The sequence below is a fragment of the Schistocerca americana genome, chromosome 8, assembly GCF_021461395.2.
Source record: "Schistocerca americana isolate TAMUIC-IGC-003095 chromosome 8, iqSchAmer2.1, whole genome shotgun sequence".
NCBI lineage: Eukaryota > Metazoa > Arthropoda > Insecta > Orthoptera > Acrididae > Schistocerca > Schistocerca americana.
In genome coordinates this window covers 502,011,964-502,023,298 of record NC_060126.1, presented here as the reverse complement: position 1 = coordinate 502,023,298, position 11,335 = coordinate 502,011,964, and positions in this window count along the sequence as shown.

Below are 11,335 nucleotides of genomic sequence, written 5' to 3'. Positions count from 1 at the left end.
AGGCACCCCATTTAATTGCTGACAAAAGTTGTCAAGGTTCCTAAGTTTACCAGACATACAGGGGATACTAATGACAGTTTATATATCGACACTTATACAAATTGGATTAGTGGTGGTGTGAATGTATGCATAAATGTGTCTTATCCTGACATGCCTGTGGATACACTACACTTCGTCTGAGATATTTATTAAATCTGGCTGAATATGATATTTGAATATTCAAATTTATAGTCATAGAAGCAACACACAATCACAGTGAATTTGGAGATAAAATGCTAGCCTCAAATTTCTGGACTAGTTGAAATTTCTTTCCAGTATCATAGGTGTTTGTGAATACATATCAACAGCTTGTTGAGTGGTTCCCACAATAGGAACTAGTGACTGTTAAAGATTTTTACATATTCATGAAAACTTGTTATGTTTTGCTACGAATAAGTGAGAAACATTGTGCAAACTGAAATCTGTTTTAAGCTTACCTAAAGATAGGAGCACAGACATTACTCAGAGCATTACAGTGGCGCCTACCATCATAAAAATGGATTTAAAAAAGTTTTGCTCTGTGGTTCACGTGTGTTCCATATTATGGAATAAGCATAAAATGAAGTGCACCAAGATTAACAAATGGAATTGTCAGATGGATTATTGTGATTCTCTAATTTCACATTCTGTAGATTGATTGCTTGTGTGTTGAAAGAAATGGGCCTAACCGTTAATGGAATGTTAATTCTAAGGAGAACCATTTTTCATATTCTGAAATTTTAGGGTACATACAACTTTAATGACTGCTAATAAGTTTCTAATGCTCTTTACCAGCTAGCCTCATGGTAATAGCTCCTTAAAAATCTTAATTTAACGTTGTTTAACTAAAGACAAAATTATTCTGCAATCATGAACTTAAAATTGTGTAACTTTAACAACAGGTGGTTTTTTCCTTCATCTAAATTAATAAATAATTGTAATGATTAAATTTAAACATTATCACCTCATACTGCAGCTCCAAATGCACTGTTTAAAAAGAAATAAGTAATCTATAGTTTTTACAAAAGCAGAGTAGAAATGTTCAGAAAGTGGAAGAAATAATCATTGTCTGAACTCATTGTGGAATTTACACAGCTATTGCATACCCAAGAATGTGATTTTAATATGAAGATGTGTAGATAATAACTCTATGACTGATGTCATTAGCAAAGTTCTTTTGTGTTATGCTATTCATAGTTAAAGCTTCCACCTTTAAAAGGTTAGTATATATTATTTTTTTTCTGTTTAATGTTGAATCTCTCTAAAATATGACATAATTCTGGCACAAACAAATGCTATACTTTATAAAGTAAACAAATTTCTTATTATTCATTATTGCAGAGACATTGTTTTCCTCAAAACTCTCTCTCTCTCTCTCTCTCTCTCTCTCTCTCTCTCTCTCTCTCTCTCTCTCTCTCTCTCTCTGTCTGTGTGTGTGTGTGTGTGTGTGTGTGTGTGTGTGTGTGTGTGTGTGTGTGTGTGTGGGCGCACGCGCGCGCATGCATGCATGCGTGTGTGTAAATTTTCAATAATAACAGTATTCCTTAAGTACACAATCTTCTGAAATGGACACACACATTAAAATTGTAATCATAATGTGTGTTACTGTGTAATACATGAATATTTCTGTGATATATTCTGATTTCTTAAATTACTGACTATATTTGAATAATATATATCTTTTTATTACAATTTTGCCTATGAACACTACAGTGAGCACAATCTGCAATTATTTTTGTCAGTGATATTTACCATATATATTTACAACATTGTCAAATAGTTTATTCTAAAAGTATTATCAAACATATCTCAAGTAAGTTTAACTACTGTGATGTATTACAATCCCATGTATTAAACAGCATATGCCTTACAACTGTGCCAATGCGTATTCTTTGAGCCTTTCTTCAGAAAGTAAAGATACAAGATTTCTCATTTGAAACAGTTACTTTGTACTTGTCACTGATACATTGTTATAAAATTTTAAACAGTGGTTTGGTTCTGTCTCTGATTAACCTTCTGATCATAGGAGGTTAAAAAAAATGAAATTACAGTAGTCTAGCAACCAAGAATCAGGTTTTTGGCCCTAATAATGCGAAATTCATTCCAATGTTAACTTTAATACTCATTCTGTTTTCTCCTCTCAGACAAGCTGACTGCAACATTTAAAATCTCAACATCACAAACTTGTCTGTTGTTGACAGTTCATGATCTTTTTTCCTCTCACCTTTCTTGCCACGGCTCCCTTTACACAATATCTAAGATGCATCCATAAAGATTTTCAAAATCTGAATTGCATTTACCACATGTGTTCCATAGGTCAAAGTGGTAAGTCACATCATCTTTGTTTTTAGATATATTTTTCCTACGTGGAATGTTTCCCTCTATTATAAATAAGTAAATGAAACAATATTATGAAAAGGATATGCTACTCACCATATAGCGGAGATGCTGAGTCGCAGATAGGCGCAACAAAAAGACTGTAATGAAATAAGCTTTTGGCGAACAAAGCCTTGGGGGGGGCGGGGGGGGGGGGGGGTGGACGACAGCTTCCAGAGACTGTGGTCATGTGTGTGTGAGCTGCATTTGTGTGTGTGTGTGTTTTGTCAATTTTTTACAGAGGCTTTGTTGGCCAAAAGTTTATTTTGTGACAGTCTGTTTGTTGTGCCTATTTGCAACTCAGCATCTCCACTATGTGGTGAGTAGCAACTATCGTTTTTATAATATCATTAAATGAGTAAATGGTTATCAAAGCAAATCAAATAAAGATAATACACAAGTATCTGTGCTAATGAACAATGAATGTGAGTGAACTACTGTAAACAGCTTAGTGAAATGGTCGTCGTCATCATCATCATCATCATCATCATCATCATCATCATCATCATCAAGATATACACAAAGGCACAACTCGTCACACTGTTACAAGTGCAGTGTGTTTCATGTATGACACAGAGCTGTAGCTAGTGTTGTGCGGGGAACGGCACTGTTGACATATGCTCTGATTGCTGCATAATCTCTGTACTCTGGACTTCGGCATGTGGAGTGTGAGTTTTAGACAAACCAGACAAGTTACAAGTGGTCTTGGAAAAAAGTTCAAGGTAATTTGTCTGCCGTGTAGCACTTCAGCCTAGTGTGTAAGCAGTGTCAGTCATAAAATTGTTTGCAGACTTAAACTGAAACCTCAAAAAGTGTTGGTAGTGTATTTACTTACCAGTGCAGATACTGTAGCTCTCTGTCCATACTGAAACTGGCTGTTACAGTCTGTACAAGATGGAGAGGTTGCTCTTGAAATTCTCTTTTTTTTATGATTAAGCTTGGGTGCATTTATTGTAACATGTGAACTCACTGAAGAGTTGATGCAGGACTTCTGAAAATCCTAATAAACAGTATGCTTTGTGACATAGCCAGGACAATGTTTCATGTACTAACCACAATTACCGGCACAATGTTGATTGAGTTGACCCATACATTGCTGTTTTGGCCATAGAAGCTGCTAGAGGTACTGCCAATCCAAAACCTAACATATCTAAACAATCCTTAGACCCGGATATCCTCTGCTCATCAGATCAACTAATAACATCTTAAAAAGGGTGGATTTCTGCAGAATAGATGTTGCAACACATCCAACAGTATCACAAGAAGCAACATAACTAGGTTATGAACATAAGCATTTCGGCTAGTGGTACTGTAGTGATTTTGGTCGCCATTTGTATAATACAAGTTTATTACAGTGAAGAACTGTACAACACCCAGAATTACCTATTCATCAGATACCTGTTGCTTGATTTACTGGTATAACAGGAAATACTAAGGAACAATTTAATTTGAATCCTAGAACTAAAAATACGAGTAAAGAATTGATTACTGTAATAATTAGGGGATTCGGATTTGCGAAATTAGCTTTAATTTAAAAATTGGCATATGACATGAAAGGTGAGTTAATATAACATGTACTAGATATCAAAGTGCAAATATTTGGGATGAATATTATAAAGAACAATGGAATGTCGCGTGGCAGAATAGTAATTAAGTGTAGGAATAAAATTTTATTGTAATCGACTGGGATGATGATACATGGAGTATGCCCGTTCAATATGCTGTGATGGGGTGTTAACACTTTGAGGACCCAAATTACAAAGATTCAGTGAGCTCATTGCCTCAGATTGTGTGAGAGAGAATGGCAGGAACATCTGATTTATATGACAGTGTTGAGCAGATACAATGCTCTTCTGTAATGGGGCTATATGTAGCAACTTCACATAGGAATGACACAAGAACAAGCTTTGCATAAAGGAATGCTGTGAAACCCTGAAGTTAAATAGTTGGTTAGCCAGGAGCATATTTGGACATCAGTACATGGTAAACACGTCATGAGCTGTTATACAATCCTCACCCTCCATCTACTTGCTCTCAGAGTCTGGCTGCTCCATTTGCGTCACATATACTGATGGAAGGGTAGCTCTATTAGTTGCAAGATGACTAGATGAACATGAAGAAGTGTCACCAGCCACAGTCAGCTTGGGGTCCAGGCTCTGAGTCTGCAGCCATCCAGCTATGGAGAGACTTTAACTCTGCAAGCTGTATTCTTTCTGGCCACACTTGTGACTACCTGAAGATGAGGACCAGGCCAATCTGTGAATGAATGAAGAACTGATCTGCCCATCTACAAGCTGTTCATCTAGGAAGCAGGGCACCTGCGTGACCAATCCTGGGCAGTACAAGTGCCACCTTACCAGCTGCATACTGGGACTGCCTCTCAGACTGTCCTTTGTTTTGCTGTTGGGTTACTACCTACCTGCCATCTTGATAACCAACAACAGGGGCATGCGGATTTCTGGGGCCAAGCCTGAGCGCAGCTTCACTCAACGAGAGTGCTGAGGCTCTGACAGAAGTCTGCAGCAACACCAAGTTGCAGCGAAGTGCTGGCCACTGTATCCTCCTATGACAAGGCTGCAGCACTGACCTCAGACGACAGGGGCTTGCACCAGCAAATTCCTCGTTGTGAACTGATGTACTGTCTCATGGGTCCATGCAGTGTGGGCTGAGCATTGCCACCATCAGGTCACACTGAGAAGACGACAGAATGATCATAAAACTCTCAGAAATAAATGACTGTTAATTGTACAATGTCTCGTTAGTGTCCCAGTACTCCACCACTGCACCCCTCAAGACTATTGTACACTCACATAGGAGTCTGCATCTGGCAGGTTCCTACAGTATTACATGTATAGATCTCAAGATGAAAAACATACGAAGGTGTAGAATTGCATTGCCCACTTTTACTGTTTAGTTTTGGTGTTAATGAACAAAATGTTCATGCTCTTCTCTTCTGAATCCTCAAATGAATTGATTACTGCGTGGCATTGAATAAAAAATTATCTGTGTTTGTCCTTGCTTCCATCCACACCATACTTCTGTATTATCATGAAATTCTATTTGTATGTGGCACAGCAATGCATGTAATGCAGTCAGTTTCGAGATGCAAAGTGTTTGTCACCTCCCTGTTTCATGACATATGGTGCATGGTTGATTTCCAGTTATTTTTTATTCCATTGAAATAAGGTTTTGGTATATAAACTGTAAAAGTAAGCATTTTCTTCATTGGTATTCTGTGGGAAATTTAATCATGTGGAAAATTTACTCATGCTATATGCTGCATAAGTGAAAACTAATACCACTAGCTTTGTTGACTTTGCACTGAAGTTATATAACACTGGCATTAACAGCCCCCTTCCATGCTGGTAGACTTCAAAAATGAAAAATCTAATTAAATCTAATAGAATGCCTTTAATATAGATGACCTGAAAGGTGACATTAGAAAGTATCAGGAGATAATGCTTCATAAAAACCAAACATACTCACATCTCTCGTCTGAGGGCTCTTATAAGAAAAGGCAATATGCGTTTTGCTACATAGCTGCTCCTAGCACAGCTATTAATTGGCAACATTGTTGCAAGTATTTGGCAACCCTGTGATAGTGCATTTACTTCTGCAAGGGGTCCTGAATTGTTCCACTAAATTCACTTTGTGTTCCCTTTCCACTTCAATGATTTATGCTACATAATCCTCATGTAAGATGAGATGCTGAGACAGAAAATTTAATTTGTGGGCTCCAGGAATGCTGTTCGTCACATAAGTGACAATTGTCCTTATCTTTACCATTGCATTATCAGACTCACTGACAATTATTGCAATGAGCTATCGCTCCCAGCAGTGTCTTGTTAGCTCAGTAGCTTCCCAATTTCTTGTGATGCACAGGCAGTGTAAGTTGTCAGTTCTTGTTGTCATGCAGCCCAGTGCACTCTAAGCTCTAATTTTCTGCTTTATTTAATAGAGCAGCAAATTGCTTGAAGATATTCTTTAACAAAAACTGAAGGACACCTTTAAACTAAATGATACAACAAGTTTACTGTTACCAGTCACTGTTTTATTTATTTCCATGACACATTTCAAAGGTTTAAACCTCCATCATCGGGTGGATTTACATTACTTAGTGTGACATTTGTGTATGTGTGTGTGTGTGTTGTGTTGTGTTGTGTTGTGTTGTGTTACGATTTTTTGGAGGAACTTGTGGCACTGCCTAGTGGAGAAACAAGACACTATTTCAGAACATGGTTTTGGATTTCTTCTGACAAAAAATTAAACTGATATCTAATGGTAAACATAACATAAGTAAACTAGAGTACCTCCAGTGAATAAATAAAACCGTGACTGTTAACAGTAAACTTGTTGTTTCATTTAACGTCAATAACAGTCACAGTAAAGCCTAACCTAAAATGTTCGCATTTAAACACCTTTACACATTAAGCCTTCTCACAACCTCAATTCAGAAAGCTGTATTAATGGTCATAGATACCTGCTTTGTGAAAACTAAACTTTTTCTCTATAGAGATGTCTCAGAAGAGCTTTGACTTGGCCATCAACAACATGAATTAAGAGTTCTGTTTGTCATGTAGGATCCATATGTCAAGAGAAGAGTTATCAAGTGAATACAGTTCCTCTGTGAAAAATCTGTGTAACAGCTATTGGACACCCCTTTTGCTGACACTTGTGTTAGCAACTTTCTTCCACTCTGGGTAGATTCAAAAAATGGCCAATTTTCTTGGTTTACATCTAATTGAATACCTTGAATTATATATAAAAACAAAGATGAGGTGACTTACCGAACGAAAGCGCTGGCAGGTCGATAGACACACAAACAAACACAAACATACACACAAAATTCAAGCTTTCGCAACAAACTGTTGCCTCATCAGGAAAGAGGGAAGGAGAGGGGAAGACGAAAGGAAGTGGGTTTTAAGGGAGAGGGTAAGGAGTCATTCCAATCCCGGGAGCGGAAAGACTGACCTTAGGGGGAAAAAAGGATAGGTATACACTCGCACACACGCACATATCCATCCACACATACAGACACAAGCAGACATCTGCTTGTGTCTGTATGTGTGGATGGATATGTGCGTGTGTGCGAGTGTATACCTATCCTTTTTTCCCCCTAAGGTAAGTCTTTCCGCTCCCGGGATTGGAATGACTCCTTACCCTCTCCCTTAAAACCCACTTCCTTTCGTCTTCCCCTCTCCTTCCCTCTTTCCTGATGAGGCAACAGTTTGTTGCGAAAGCTTGAATTTTGTGTGTATGTTTGTGTTTGTTTGTGTGTCTATCGACCTGCCAGCGCTTTCGTTCGGTAAGTCACCTCATCTTTGTTTTTATATATAATTTTTCCCACGTGGAATGTTTCCTTCTATTATATTGAATACCTTGAATATCACTTTTGATCAGCTTTATGCACTGCAAGGTATTCACACAGTTTATCACATTCGTTTATCATAAGAAATCAAACAACAATAGTAAAACACATTACACCACTATTACTCACTGTGGTTTGATGAAAACATATGAATTACTGATGAAAAAATTGAATGAAGCATTGCTTCTAAAAGGGAAAAGCAATGAAATATAAAGTATTATTAATAATAATAACATTAAACAACATAGACTGGTATTCTAATTGGATTACAAACTATAAAATTAATTTGGAGTAATACTCATGCCTTGCATATTAGTGAAATACAATACTCATTGTATTAAAATGGGTCATCTGCCTCCATTGCTGTTGAGTGTGAAATGCATATCGTAGACTTTTTGTGGAGCATCACTCAACAATAGTAAAGCATTTTATACCGCCCAGAGCAACAAGTGGTAGCTGGCACTTTCAGCAAAGGGTGAGGGAGTACAGTGCCGCAGTCACTGCTGGTTACCAGAAAATGGTTCCAAGAGAGCTGTGGCACATGAGCCTGTTTAAAGGCGACAGTCTGCTGAGAAATTTTTCAAAGAAATGTTATGGGACAGATCTGTTATTAGTGATGTGTCAGAAATACATTTTAGCTGTGCTATCATTACACTCAGGTTTCCAGAACCCAGGCAATAGGAGCTATTAAAATTTAGGCAATGAGTGATTTCAACCGCTAGATATTGCGATGAGACGTCACGCTCTTTGCCGCTGGACCATGGGTGTAAATGTAGCGGAACAGCTCAAACAGAAGACAAGACTTCCTACAGGAACTGCTGTGGCATACAGTGTAGCCAGTTTGTGCAGATAGCCATGTTATTTGCCTCATGATGTGACTGATGCAGAATTAGACTCTGCAGTCTCTGGACAACGCACAGGTTTTATGTCAAAGAATGTACAGCAGGATCACTGCAATGTATTGAAGTAATTCGTGTTTGGCAAACTGGGACAAAGAGAAATGAATAATTTGAGGCATAGTTTTACATAGCGGTGCTGAGAATTCAATGGTAGACATGATAAGAAACAAGGAGATCCATCACAGAATTGGTGCAGAAAGGAGTTTGAGGAAAACACTGACTCGAAGAAGGGGCAGATTGATAAAAAATGTGTAAAGACGCTAGAGAAATACTTTCATGGTACAAGAGGGGGCCAAAGAGGACAACACTAGTAGGAGAAGATAGAAGTTGGAATATGTTTAACAAATAATCAGGCATGTTAGGTGCAAATGCTACTCTAACATGAAGAGTTTGGCATAGGAGATCAAGCTATATGTCAGAAGATGGATGCGTAATATATCTGGCTTTACAGCCATCATATTTGACTACAAGAAGCTCTTTTTAGAGCAGTGGAGAACGCAGCAGTGGCAAGATGACATAATGTGGTGTGAAGTACCGATGACAGGTGGTTTTGTTTGGCACAGGTATCATGAGGAAGACTACCTAAATTGTGGTCCTTCTCTACAATTGGCTGCTGCATGAGGAAGTTGTGTGCCAAAAAGTTAATCTTCTATTATTAATATTAGAAAAACTAAACAGTGTATTTACTTGAATTTCAAATTAAAGCATCTCTTAACAGCATGCCATCATTTCATTATTTCACAAGTATTAATAACCAGCAGTATAATAAACAACTGCTAAATGAAAAGGCAGATGATGTACTTTGGATCGCACCTAACTTGGTTGGCGGGCGAGGTGGTTCAGCTGTAAGATCAGACCTGGTTCAGAAGCCTCTGAGGACAGACATGTTGGATACCATGGTAGGTGTCAGATTAAGACTTTATTAGCAAGTATGGTTTTATGGGCGTGTGGCTGAGAATAGTGTGATTGTCATTGCAGACATATGCAGTTCATTAATTTGTTGAAGAATAGAAAATATTTGTGACTTTAAAGTGGAATGTAATTGTGCAGTTTCTTGTGTTCTGCTAATAAAAAGCAAATGGCATCCCATATAAACAAACTGATTGGAAATTTAATTATTTCTAAAATAACAGTTCCCCCTACCCTCAGGATAACGGATTCACAATCTACATGCTGTTTTCTGTGCAAGGGACAGCAACTGTAAAAGACCGCAGGTTGGTGTACATTTATTAGAACTCGCATTCCACTCAGGGTGGTGGAAGCAAATAGGCACCTCATGTGTACTGCAGTCTTAGTGCAAATGACATCAGTAACATGTCATCTGTGGTAACACAGAGGAGGTATGAAGGAGAGACACATTTTTGAGGGAAGGGGTTTATAATATGCACATATATATCACCATATCTCTCGCTCTCTTTTTCAACTTGCCGTGATGATGCTGCTGAGGATATCATGTGCAATTATAGTAATAAAATAAGTGACATATGCCAGCTTTTCTACATTTATGATACTTATGACAATAAGGAAAGGATTAGACTGCTACTCACAACATAAAGGAGGCATTGAGTCACAGACAGGCACATTGAAATAGACTGCTAAAATAATTAAGCTTTAAGACACAGTCCTACTTCCAAAGTTGAAAAAAAAACACCCACATTACACAAGAACAACTCACACAAACATGGCCAATGTCTCTGTGCAGTGGTGCTGATACAACTGTGTCTGGCCTGGGGCAGAGAGGGGGGCGGATAGCAGGGTAAGGGTGGAGGAAGAGGCTCTGCTGCTTGTCGGAATGTGCAGGGGTATGATGGAGGGTTGTCTGGTGCAGTGTCGTGAGGTGGTGGTAGGGGATGGGTACAGGAGAAAGGGGGGGGGGGCAGTGGCTAGAGAGAAGAGAAGCACCAAAGGAGAAAAAACTGCATTGGTAGGATAGAAAATGTGTCTAGTGCTGGAGTGGAAGCAGCTGTAGTCCATGCAGAATGCCATGGCCAGTAGATGCACAGACAGCCATATGTGTGGGGAGAGCTGTAGTGGTGGGGGTTATGGACAGCCGTGGCAAGGGAAATGCCTTTCTAAACTGAACCCTGTGCTCACATTTTTTGTAAATATCAAATGGGCCCCTCCACACCCACACTTACATGGCGACCATTCAAAAATATCTACTGTCACCTCTGCTTTCATTAGTATCTAGAAAGAATGTTGCTGAAAATGTAATGCTTTATTTTTGCCTGCCTTGTTAACTATTTGTATCTTTCAGGGACACATTTCTTTGGTTGCCATTTTAAAATTTGCTTCTTTTGTCAAAACAAGTGGAGTTTACACAGTCTCATCTCCTAACATGTGCAGACACAGTTGTGAGAGACTTGTGAAACCATGGGTTATTAAGTGAGGAAAAGTAAGGTCAGTATCTTATGAAAAAGTACGTCCTATTAAAAAAAAAAAATAAATAAATAAAAATAAAAAAAACCATATGTAATGTTTTCACTTAAATTGCTCCAAAACCCATAGTATTTCTCATTGCACCAGCTGTTGATGGCCGTTAAATATCACATTCTTTCATTGAAAAACTCTGTAATTAGTGGAATAACATGGTAGATAATGAAGTTTTATCATATTAACAGAATCTTCCGTCGGTTCTTGGTAGAACAACATTAAAATAAAAGAAAAGCACCAG